This window comes from Mycetomoellerius zeteki, unplaced genomic scaffold, assembly GCF_001594055.1.
Source record: "Mycetomoellerius zeteki isolate Tzet28-1 unplaced genomic scaffold, Tzet1.0 scaffold709, whole genome shotgun sequence".
Classification (NCBI taxonomy): Eukaryota; Metazoa; Arthropoda; class Insecta; order Hymenoptera; family Formicidae; genus Mycetomoellerius; species Mycetomoellerius zeteki.
This window is the reverse complement of record NW_017257730.1, coordinates 144,134-157,212: the sequence shown is the minus strand read 5'-3', so window position 1 is coordinate 157,212 and position 13,079 is coordinate 144,134.

Genomic DNA, 13,079 nt, shown 5'->3' with positions numbered 1-13,079 from the left:
ACTAATGAGAGTAAAACTAAATGTATAATTACTATTTCATATTATTTAAAAAAATATTTTTCGTTGATTTAATCTATGATATTTTTATTTTATTAATTTTATTATTTAACGAGATCCTTATGTTTAATAACAAAAGTAAAATCTTCCAATATTAGACACATTATGTAAAATATATATTGTTACATATAAACATACATATCATATAATTAAAAATAATTATATATCAATTATGACTACATATAAGTACACAAAACATCTGCTTTCCGATAACATATGAGAGGTAAATAGCTTCTGCGCCATGTGCTCAAAATCTGGGTTTTATAACTTTATAAATAAAAATTTCGGAGCCGTTCTTTCTACTAGCACTCACATTTTGTCATTAAAATTAAAAAAAATATGTTGTATGTTATGAATTATTCTAATAATTTATTATACGTTTAATCGAAACATTTTCTTTGTTACAAACGTTTTATTATATAATATGCTATAAAAATTTTACTATTTATATATAATGTCTTATAGCAAAATACCTATCTTGATCAAAAAGTTCCCGGAATTACCACCAGGTGATGCTCTGAGTCAGCTGATTTAAGTTCTGCTTTTTTGGTTAGGTTGCCACATCTATCATTGACATTTCCACCAAATTTTATCGCCATAGCTTGGCATTTGTAAAAGTTACGCCGTCTTGAGTACATCTACCTCTGCATGTGTTTTCGATTTTTTACAGTTTTAAAAATGGAGTTGAATTTGCAACAACGAGTTTGTATTAAATTTTTTGACCAAGAACGAAACGAATACTATCCAACAACCATCGAATTCACCCGATTATATGGCTCCTTGCGATTTTTTTCTGTTCGATCGAGTCAAAAAACCACTACTAAGAAGTAATGGAAAAATCGAAGACGGCTCTGATGGCTATACCGACAATAGAGTTCCAGAAATGTTTCGAGAGCTGGATCAAGCGCTGGCATAAGTGCGTTGCAGTCGATGGGGAGTACTTTGAAGGGGACAATATCACTTTTGATAAATAAACTTGTATTTTGAATTTTCTGAATGAATTCCGGGAACTTTTTGATCAAGGTAGATTACACCTTAGAATAATATTTAAGAGATAAAATTGGTAGCCCATGCTGATTACGAGTGATCTTTGACTTTTTTGCATCATGAAACATATGTTTTTAATGATATCTTGTGATCTTTTAAGCCACGATACACATTATATACTTCCATTGCAATTCTGGAACCGTAATAGTATCATTTGAAATTTTTTATTATTTAAATAAGAAATAAATAAATAAAACTTTTTAAATATGTATTAATACAAGATCTTTTATGCTTTTATAAAATATGCTATACACATGATTTATTATAGATTTAATAAAAAATATAAAAAATAAACCTGTTTAGATTATTAATTACATTTTCTGTTAAATCGTCAGCTAAACAGTCAAGCAGTAATGTATAATTGTAAACATCCAGATATCACTAGAAAAATTAATTGAGCCGATATCTCCAATGACTGTCTCTATATTAAAATTATTAAATGATAGAATTATAAATTTAGGTACATTTAAATTAAATAAATATCATTGATAAACAAAAATAGTAAAGTGCTAATAGGATATAACATACATGAATAATTGGAAAAGTACACGAAGAGAATTTTTTCTTAGAGTTTACCTTGAAAATATGATAGTCGTGCGATAACAACGTATTTTCAAGAATTTTAGTGTAAATCTCTCTCATTCATTAATAAAACTACAATAAAGTATAAAATAAGTTTAATTAATTTTACTGAAGTGCATGGCAAAAATCTTTAAAATATTGTATTGTACTATAACTACCATATTTTTGGGGTAAAAGAAGACTTTTTTAAATAGAATGCGTAAAACTTGTATACACACTTATATGCGGGCGTTTTTCGTTCTGAATATGAAGATGTTGCTTAACAGCTCCATCATACAAATAAATTCCACTAAAGTCTTCATTATTATCGTTACATTTTGCTGATGTTCATGGCACGCAATAATGTCATCTATATGACAATTATGTTCAAAATGTTAACCTTTGGAAGACCAGAGGCCCCTTTAGGGACTTTGAACCGTTCAATTTTTAATTATTTTAATATCTAATGATATTTAGTTAAAAAATAAAAAATAAGGGATGTCATTTTTTTTCCGGACCGAAGATCCCTTTAGGGACTCGAGTGGTGCCACCTTTTTCACTACTCAACCCCATGACATTGACAAAAAAGTTCTAGCTCTTAAACCAAAAAAGTTAATTAAAAACATATCGGTCCTCAGAAGACTAAAATTGCAATTTATCTTCCAAGAAACAAATTTGCCGACATCAGCATTAAGTCACATACACGGCATATACATTTGTAAAAAATGAAATACTTGATTAAATTTCGTATATATAATTATAATTTCATTATCTGAGCAATTCGGATTGTTTGCAAGGATCAAAAAGCACTATTTGCTCTTCGACGAATAGAATATTTCTGAGGAAGTTGAAAATGAGAGTAGTTGAAAGGTAAATCAATGGTTCATATGCTAAAAATTGCGATTGTCATGAGAATATATAATGTCAAATATTTGACTAATAAATTATTCCATCTAGAAATAAACAATGTCAGGTTATTTATTCAAGTGAGTGATTAATTGCATTGATTACAAACGGCATAGAAACAACGTTTTACAGGATATCACCTGAATATTTTAGCTTGAATTAGGGAAAAACTTAATTAATTCTGGATAAAAGCATTCTAACATACACATGCACAAATAGTTTTTTTTAAAATCTATTATTTTTAGAGGGCATAAAATGCATATATTTTTGTACACGTCCGTTATTAAAATATTTAAAAATAAATATATCAAATTCAATATAATGGTATACCTATTTTTTATTCAGCAATATTTATGTGATTGATGTTATTTTGGCAAACATAAAAGTCACGTATTGATTTGTAAACATAATTTTATAAAATAAATCATTTCAAATTGTATAAAATTTCTATTAATTTGATTTTTTAACGCGGATTAAAACGGAACTTTGTAGCATTTATCTACAAAAGTTATGATAACCGATGATAATGTTTTTGTAACAAAGTTATCAACATCCGCTAATATGATCGATCGAGTACAAATAGGTAAAATAGTTTACAATCTTTTAATGCTATAAATGACATAATAATAATAATAATATAATAATAAATGTCTATTATTAAAAATTTAATAATTTATATCTTTTAATATACAAATTGTTTTACATTACTTTATTAACAACGGGTAATATTACTTTTGCCGATAAAGTATTCTTTCAAGTGGTTGACTTATACCGTCAGACGATTAGAGACTAATAAATCAATAAATGTGGGAGTAGTAAAAAAATCCATACCTTTTATATAATATTTATTACTGTAATTTAATATAACTTCTTATTCTCTAACTAATTCATAATTCACAACCTATGTCGACAAAAGTTTCGGAAACATCTTTCCGAGTTTACAACTCAGTGGCATTTAACCATTCAACGGTTCGCACTAATGTAAACACAAATCTTAATGCGAGGTACTATCTTCTCGGCAACAAAGTACTTCCAGCTTTCACAACTTCGGCTTATACGAGTTCTGCTAATTAGTGCGTTGCACCGCTACCAGGTATTGTCTCGTTGTGATTTCATTTCGGGTACTGTTGTCGCGCGCGAAGTTATGACACGAGGTAATGGATTCTCAGAGCGCAAAGAGCGCTCTCGAAATCCTCGAATAAGCTCTTCCGCAAAACATAAAATCCGGCTGCTTAAAGAAGCGTTTCGAATTTGCAATGCACTCTGAGAAGTGGCGCGTTCGAGCTTAGTGCATTTCTGATCATAACCCACAGAAGTTTGAGACCGCATTGAACTTTATATCACTATTCACTAAAGGAAGAACTTTATGTATGACTTTATACATATTGTCTTATGGCTACGTTGTGGCATAAATTTACGACATTTAATGACATTTTGTTATACTCAGGACGTGTTAAATATTTTTTTTCAGATCAGCGAATCTTGTTTCATTATGGCTTACAGCGTTTTGTTTTAATATAAGTCATCAAATAAAATTGCAATATTTTTTTAATTTTATTAATTGTATATTGCTAGTTATACAGAGTAGATGTTATTAAATTCTTGTTATTACATTATAACAGGGTTTGCAACCGGCGTGCCAAAAAAGTTTTAGAGAAGATAGAAAAGAGTGAAAAAATTTAAAAATAATAAAGCGAGTAAGGCGCAAAATAATATTTAAAAATTATTTTGTGAAAATTATCTAAATTATTGTATTACAGACATTAAATTCTGAATATTACATAAGTATATCATGTAGATATTATCTGTTAAAAATTTGGAGATGGTCAGGAAAATAAAAATATTAAAAATCTAATAATTAAAATACTAGAGAAAGCTAAAAAATTGGAATTACCGAAATTTTAATTACTTTTCGATTAAAAAAAATAGAATTTTAACCAAAAGTTTCTAATACTCCAAATATTAGAAATTTGATAAGCGGACTACGTTACACATGAATGCAGTTGTAATTAAAACTTTTTATTTGGCTTCTGATTCAAAATCAATTTCAGTGAATATTTGAAACGCACCCATTTCGGCGTTCTCTGATACATTGAGAAACTTTATCACCGATTGTATTTTGGTTGATACGACACGGCGGTTTGTTCGTTTCGATTGCTTTTGTATGCGCAACCGGTGCAGTAACATGAATCTTCTACAGTTATATAGTATACAATATGTACACAGAACACAATTTGTAAAACAATTATGATTTTAAGGTAATTTGACTCTTACTGCAAAAGATATTTAATATGCACAATTGCTTAGATTATGATAAAATGAATATTGCATAAAGAGTAAATTATTATATTTTACATCATGTAAAATAAATATGATTTTCTAAATTATTTATTATAAATAAGGAACACACATATTCATCATTAAAGAATTTACATGGATTTATGTGGAAAAAAAGGAGAATAATTGTAAATTTATGATTCATGATTATTTTGGGTAAAGACTTTTAAACTTGTTTTTATAATAATTTGAATTATCAGGAATAGAGGATTACATATCTTTTTAAGATTAATTGTCAGATATTTAAACAAATGAAATATAAAATTGCTGTTATTTTTACATTTTAAATTATATTTTAAATGTTTTTAAATAATTCACATTATTCAATTTAAATTATAATATATACTTTTGCTTGCAAAAAATTTATTTAAATAAAATTTCAACATTTGTAAAAGAAATTCACACAATTATTATACTTTTCTTATAACTATAGTGACTTATCCTTGATAAATATATATTTAAATATATTAACAATAAATATATTAAACATTGTAAAAGTACATAGCTAACAAATTGGCAACAATCGCGCATATACTAAAAATAAATACAATGCGATGAACATGAATTACATTTACAAAAAGCATAGTCATATTTCATATTTGATCGATTCAGAATTTAACGCACGACGGCCTACTAGCAGGATCTTGTTAACAGCAGTTTTGTTACAAAACTAGATTAATTAATTATCGAATATTAGCCCGCGTCAACGCACTGCTGTTGATTCTTGTGGGTTTATTGAGTGCACATTTACGAATTAAGGGCAATGGATGGCAATTTTTTGATAAAAGTTTGGTTGCATATATTTTTTAATTTTCATTGGGTCAAATATTTGTACCTACTTAATAACGCACTTTAGACTATAATTTTAGTTTTACAACAGAGTCGGTGATTAATACTAATGTACGTCGATATTTCAATTAGTTGCGGTTGGTCATTATTGAACAAACTCTGCTTCTTTAGAACAGTACCTGCTATACAAACAAAAATTTTTATTGTAGCAATAGATTGACGTTACATGTGTTTTTATTAAAATGTTATATGTGTATTCTATTGGTCGAAATGAAGAGAGTCAAGGAATCTGAATATAACCATTAATTCTTCAAAATTAATACTAAATGCACGCGTGAATATATTTTATATTTTAGAATTAAAATTTTTAGAAAAATTGCAAAACCAAAAATACCACAGAATAATGTATTTTTAAAATACATTAAAAACAAATTACGTTTTATAATAACTTTTAATAATTGTATAATGATTCAGATACGTAATATATTCACAAGCTAAGATTTAAATGATGCAACTAACGATATGCGTAGGTTATTAATGCTCATGTAAATAAGTAGCTTCTTAGTGTGCTCGAGTTTCTTGGTGCATAAGCATCATTTCATGGTAGGAGAATGCTAAGTGCATAGCAAAACTCTTTACACGCGGTTGCAACACGTGTACGCATATTAATGTCACAAGGAACGTGTATAATAATGGAATCAATAAAAATATTTTTTTTTCAATTATGTTTATGTTTATAAATTTGAAAAATGTAATTGTAATATATCGGCAACATTTTAAACAACAAATAATTTACGTCGATTGATATCTGAATGAAAAAATGTATTTTATAATACATTTTATTCAGCTATCGAAAGAACTAAAATAAGTCTTAATTTTTACTGCTTAAATAATATTTTAATAACAAATTTATAAATAATTATGATATTATTTCTGAATTTAAAAAACTATGATGTTATTTGATAATTTTAAATCGAGTCTATGAATTATCTATTTATCAAAATACAATTAATTATTCCATAGTATTATCACAAATTAAACTATTTATTTAAACAAATTAAACTATAAGTATTTTCTATACATTTTATTTCAATGTGTGGCATATTTTTAAACAAAATTAAGATAATGGACGTTTAATTTACTTCAAATAGCGTATGATTATGTATAATGCGATAATAGAAAATATTTTATGCAAAAGTGATTTTGTGATGTATATCTACATATATTTTTATGATATATAAAAAAAGTGATATTTACTAGTACAACAACGTAGGGACCATAACAATTAAGACGGAGAACATACAGCAAACCGTAAGAGTCAATATGATTACCCAGTCATCTAATGAAGTTTTATCCTATAATAAAGAAAAATAATATATGTATATAAAAGATGTATATATAATTTTATATAAATAAATATAAAAAGAAAAGTATTAAAAGTAACAAAATACGCACAAGTACCTAAATCTGCACTCAAATATATTAATTTGTTAATTGTAAGTAAAAATTGTCTCCAAATTTCTCGAATATATAATCTTTTATAAAAATCGCTTATAAAAAAAAGTTGAGTTAAAACATAATATATAATATAAAACATTATATTTAATTTTTCCCTTCTAAAACAAAAAGTTTCAGAGCGAGAAATATTTTTTCTGGATCGGAGCAATAAATAAAAATAACTCATATATTTCGCGCAGCTGATTAGCTCTCCTCTTTACTCGATGCTGTATCGATTTTGCGCAAACCAGCGCGACTGATTGAAATTCCCAACGCACGTTTCGCAAGAAGGCGTTAATCCTTTAAGTAGTGATAACACAACGAAACTTTATAATCCAGTTTTGGACGCGTATTCTCTCAAGCGCGCGATTCCTCCTCTACCCTTTCCTTCGTTTTCTTTCCACGTCTTCGTCATGAAATGCGGTTACATCATGAGGTTTATCTATTGTTTTGCTTAATTGAAGATAGGAAAATTGGCAAGACACAAAAAAGGGAAATTCTTGTTACAAAATACGGGAATTCACGAAAAATTAAAGATTAGAATTCAATGTAATATTATTGTAGTATATGTAGAAAACTTATTATAAACCTCCATTTCCTTAGTCATTTGATATTCCGAAAAGTCAACGGCGATTTAATTAAAGGATAGAAAGGCTAAATCCTTCTACCGAGATCTTTAAATGGTCTCTTGTCCCGCAAGTCTTTCAAGTTATAGAGAAAAAGACTGCGGGTAGAAAGGGTGAGAAGCTATCTCGTGAGTATTACAAACGAGATGAAAGATGAGAATACGAAATACCCATTACGTATACTCGACATCTCGTTGAGATGTAACCGCGATACCGTAATTGAGGATCAAAGATTTGCGCTAAGGAATTAAATGTATTTTTTGTCAAATTACCCGGAGAACGATTAACTCATTTCAAAGCGGATCCTATAGGTCATTAATTTTCTCGCAATAGCTCCACATTTTTCCCGGAGATTGATATTTTGATTTCCTTAATTACAGTTTTTACTTTCACGCTGCGTTTTAATAAATACTAACTGCGATATAAATACTAACGTATATTAATTTACTTCATTTGTAGGAAACGAAACGAAGTAACTATTCAACTTTGAAATTGACCTAATGTAATTACATGGTGCTCATACTATATTTTAGTACTCTATAATAACACGGTTTTTGTTTCTGCAGTTTTTTGTCGCAGGTGATTTTTTCTATTCTTTTTAATCATAAATTCTTGATATTATCTTTTCAAGGTAAAATGTGCCATTTTATCAAAGTGCGCTTGAAATGTATTTTGCAAAACACAGCCTATTATATTTTGTCAAGATATGACAGAATTATCGCTTGCAGTTCAGTAAACATTGATATATTTCAGATTACCTGTGTAGCGTTATCGGAATATAACCGGCTTTTTCTCTCTCTTTTTCAGAAAAGCACGATTAACCAGAAATTTTCAACATTTATTTTACTTTTATAAAACAGTTATTATCGTGGCAGATAATCACTACAGCAGAAAATCGGCATGAACGTAGGATGAAATAATTGCAGACTATATTTGTTCTCCGCAAGTATATTTGCATATATAAATAAGAAAATTTCATTATTAACGTTTTATATTATTACACACGTAAAAATATGTAGCGTAGAAGATTATAGTAAAACTTGTTTTATTGATTTAATTAGCAAAATTATATATTTCAAATTTATATGCACAATGCATAAAGATATTTGTATTGTCCTAAAGGATAAAATATACAAATATCTCTCTCTATCTATTATATATCTAATACGCACTTTTATTACTAATGAACTAAAATCTTGAAGGCACAGTAAAATTAATATCTATTTTACTTTAGTAAACATAGTTATGTATAAAATCTTTAAGAAAAGTTAACATTAACAATATATTACGCATTGAGCGCGAAATAGCCAAATCTAAACTTCTACAATTGTAGAAGTGATTGTTTTATTGGCTTCCATTTTAATTTACGTGCCTATTTAATATACGTAATTGGCGTTCGAAATTTGCAGTGTATCTGGTTGACCGAGGCTGTCCGTGTCAGACGGGAAATCGAGTGGCGCGGATGACTTGTCTTTCGATCCTCATTAAAACTTTCGCCAATGTCGCTTTTCCAAGGAACAGCTTATTGTTTAACTTGGCTCGTTATCATTATTTGACCTGAAAATGCAGTATCGACCACGGGTGAACGGGTTAATCGCCCGACAAACGCGCGTACTTACAACGATGACTTAGCGCCACGTCTGCCACTGAATTTTACAACCTGCGTCGGTTAGTAAGAGAGTATATTTATGCAGTCAACGAAATTGTGTCAACTTTTACTCTAATCACGCTTAATACCGAAAGCCTAGGCGAGATAGAGAGCTCCAATTTTAATACCATTATTTTTATTTAGCTACTATCTCTACACGAATTCAATTATAAGCAATTATAAGCAGTAAAGTTTCAAATAATTCAAATTATGTAAATTTTTCGTTTCTAATAGCACAATCTTTTTTTCCATAATTATTACAAGCACGTTTGATTATATATGTAATATAAATATAGAGTATAATTATTTAATTCTCCTGCAACACATTAAATTAAAAAATTTACTGGAAAAAAAATGATGTTTCAATATTATCTTAATTGAAAATAATTTTGTTAATTCAATAACACCATTAATAAAATAAATACTTATGCTCTTGTTTTAATAACATTTTATTTGTTTCATTAATACTGTTGTTAAATCAACAAGATTATTTTTAAAATAATGCTGTTGAAACAACATCATTTTTTTTCAGTGTACTGTGTGATATTATTTTATAAATGATTCATTATATGCACACTACATAGAAAAAATTATATTATACAAATTATATCATACGAAATTTAAAATTGGATGGAATTGATTAAAATAGATATTTTACGTTTTTTAAAATAAAATTGTCAAACGCACTATATTTCCAATGATCAGAATATCTAAAATCGACGTATAAGACAATTTTAAGATAACTTTAAGAGTTCATTAAGTAAATATCTTTAAGATATTTCATAAAGAACTTTGAAAGATATATTAAAGTTGTTTTATGCGTCGGTTTTAGACATTCTGCTGATTAGAGAGAAACATTAAAATTTATTAAGCAAAAATTATATGTCAAAGTTATATATTTCGTGAGATTTAATGAATTTTACAAGATAGAACATTTGGATTTGACAAATATACCTTGGTTTCTTCTGCATAGCTGTAGTTGTAAAGGATGCAGGTGAGCAGCAGCATCAGCAGCAGATCCCGCGGAAACATTTTCGTTGTCAATGCTGCAAATGACGGACGGGTATGACATGTTTTTACCTGCGTCGTAGTATTATCTGCCCGAGCCGGCTAGTGGCAATGATAACGCGTGCTATTGACGGATTGTCATTGTTCGAAGGCCTTTATCGCTTGCTACTACAATTTTGTAGGCTTATCTTATCTGCCGCATTGACCATGTACAATAACTATATGCGTTTTATATATGTGTAGGTAAGAGCAGTAATGGAATTATATGTTCGGAAATCTAAAGTTAAAATTCTTAATTTTTTTGCACAAAAAAATCAAATTTTAATAAATTTAATTTTCTATTGTCTAATAAGTATCTACTTACTTAATATGAACCAAAAATTGAAAATAATTATGCTATTATATTAATAATTATATTACAATATATTCTAAAAAATGTATTATATTATAATATATAATTAATATAATATTAATCATTTTAATAACAGTATAACAACCTAATATTAATAGCTACTGTAAAAGTTATATTTGATATTATAAAAGTTGTATTTACACCAAAAATAATATGTTCTAAAAATGGGTAAATGTACATAATAAAATATGATAAATTGAAAAATAAATTTTGTTTGTTGATGCCAATTAATGTAAATACGTGAAAATAATTAATACAAATTAAGAAAATTTAGACTGCATTAGCTATCGGTAGATCCGTTGAATGCGAGTGTATATGTGATATGTATGTAATTTTTGTATGCGTATAGGTAATTGCAAAATTGCTGAGATATATAAAAATGTTATGTTACAATTAGGGATGCACCGAATCGTAAAATTACCGGATATCGGAGAAGGCAATTTCTTCGAGTCGGATATCCGACCGGATTTCGGGAAACTGTCTTCTAAAAAAAAGGCTGTAGAGACAAAATTGTATAAATTTTGCAACGATGTATAAGATATTAATATGGCATTATGTGAATATGCATACTTATTTCTAAAACATTTGTATATTAACAAATCAACGATTTAATGATATAAAATTTAAATAGATATATTCCTAAATACTAATGATATCCGACTATTCGGTCGGATATCAATAGTAAAAAAATACCGGATAATACCGGATACCGGATACTTTTCGGATATCCGGTGCATCCCTAGTTACAATGCTTAATTTTTACGAATATTTCCATGATACAAATTTGTACTTTAAAATATGCATATGAAAAATACATTTTTCTAAGAGATCCAGATAGTGTATTTTTGATTGATTTATACTTTAATGGTGACATAAGATCACGTAAGAATTATATAAAAACTCATTAAGATAAATGTTCATAAATAGCCAACGATAAAAGTTGTTAGATAATCGATATTTAATAATAAACTAATAGATTAATTTTTTTATCGGACGAAATACCAATTAAATTCGCATTTGATTTACGATTATTAACATATGTTTTCCTCGATATAGATTTTCCTTTATCCAATTTTGCAAACTAAATCGCGAGAGAGTTGTTTTTATTATGATATTAAATTTATGTACATACTATACATATATACAATCACTGGTTTTCATTTTTAGTTAAGACATAAACATTTTTAGAGATGATACTGAGATTTTCGATTACCGATAGAGATAGAAAGTTGAGAAAACTTCGCCAAAATCCTTAAATTGGCGTTTCAAATTTCCGGAATGTTGCAGGCGTGGAAGTTGCGGATTCAGTGGAAGAAAAATTACGTACACGACTCTTGCATCAGGCAATAATAAGAGCGATGTGCTCTTTTCTGTAAAGAAAAAAAATATTTTCTTACAATTCGTACTGATCCTGTGGAAAATAGATAGTTTTTCGTAGGATCATTTGCTAGTATATTATCATGCAGAAAAATACAGATACGTACGTATAGATACAATAAATATAGAAATTAATGTAAACTCTTAAGTATATATATTTTAATTCTCCAGAGTCATCAATACGTTTATAAAAATACAGAGAAACAACAATCTCTTTGTTATAAAATTTTATTTATTTTAAAAACCAATTGATTGTACTAAATTCCATTTTTTATTATGCTTTGTTATATATAATATTAAAAATATTTAAATTTTCGTTTAATATTTAAATTTAAATATGTATTTATATTTATCTTTATAATTTTTAAAATACATATTTTGGATCGATTTTTCTTTTATATTAATATTAACAATGCACGTATGTGTGTGTATATCATGATATAAATTATTTTACGTGCATGTGCTTTTTAAACTTTTATCTTTTTTACTTCTATCCACCTTTCTCGAAATAATTCTATTTGTGTATACTTCGACCTTCCTACACAAGCCCTTAATTTAATTTATTAAAAGAGTTTTAATTAATGCTTGTTCAAGCCACGATTATCCTGAATATCGATTATATTGATGTAGCACAAGCCTCCTTTTAGCTTTTGTAATCAATGCGGCGTTACACTGCATGTCCCGTATCCTGGATGTATTACTAAGGGTTGATGGTAGTGACGTGGTTTAGCGCTAACCCAGTTCAACTAAATTTTCTTTCTCTGTCGATGTTGTAGAAAGCGCTTTAATCCAGAAAGAGACAACGAGCCGCTAA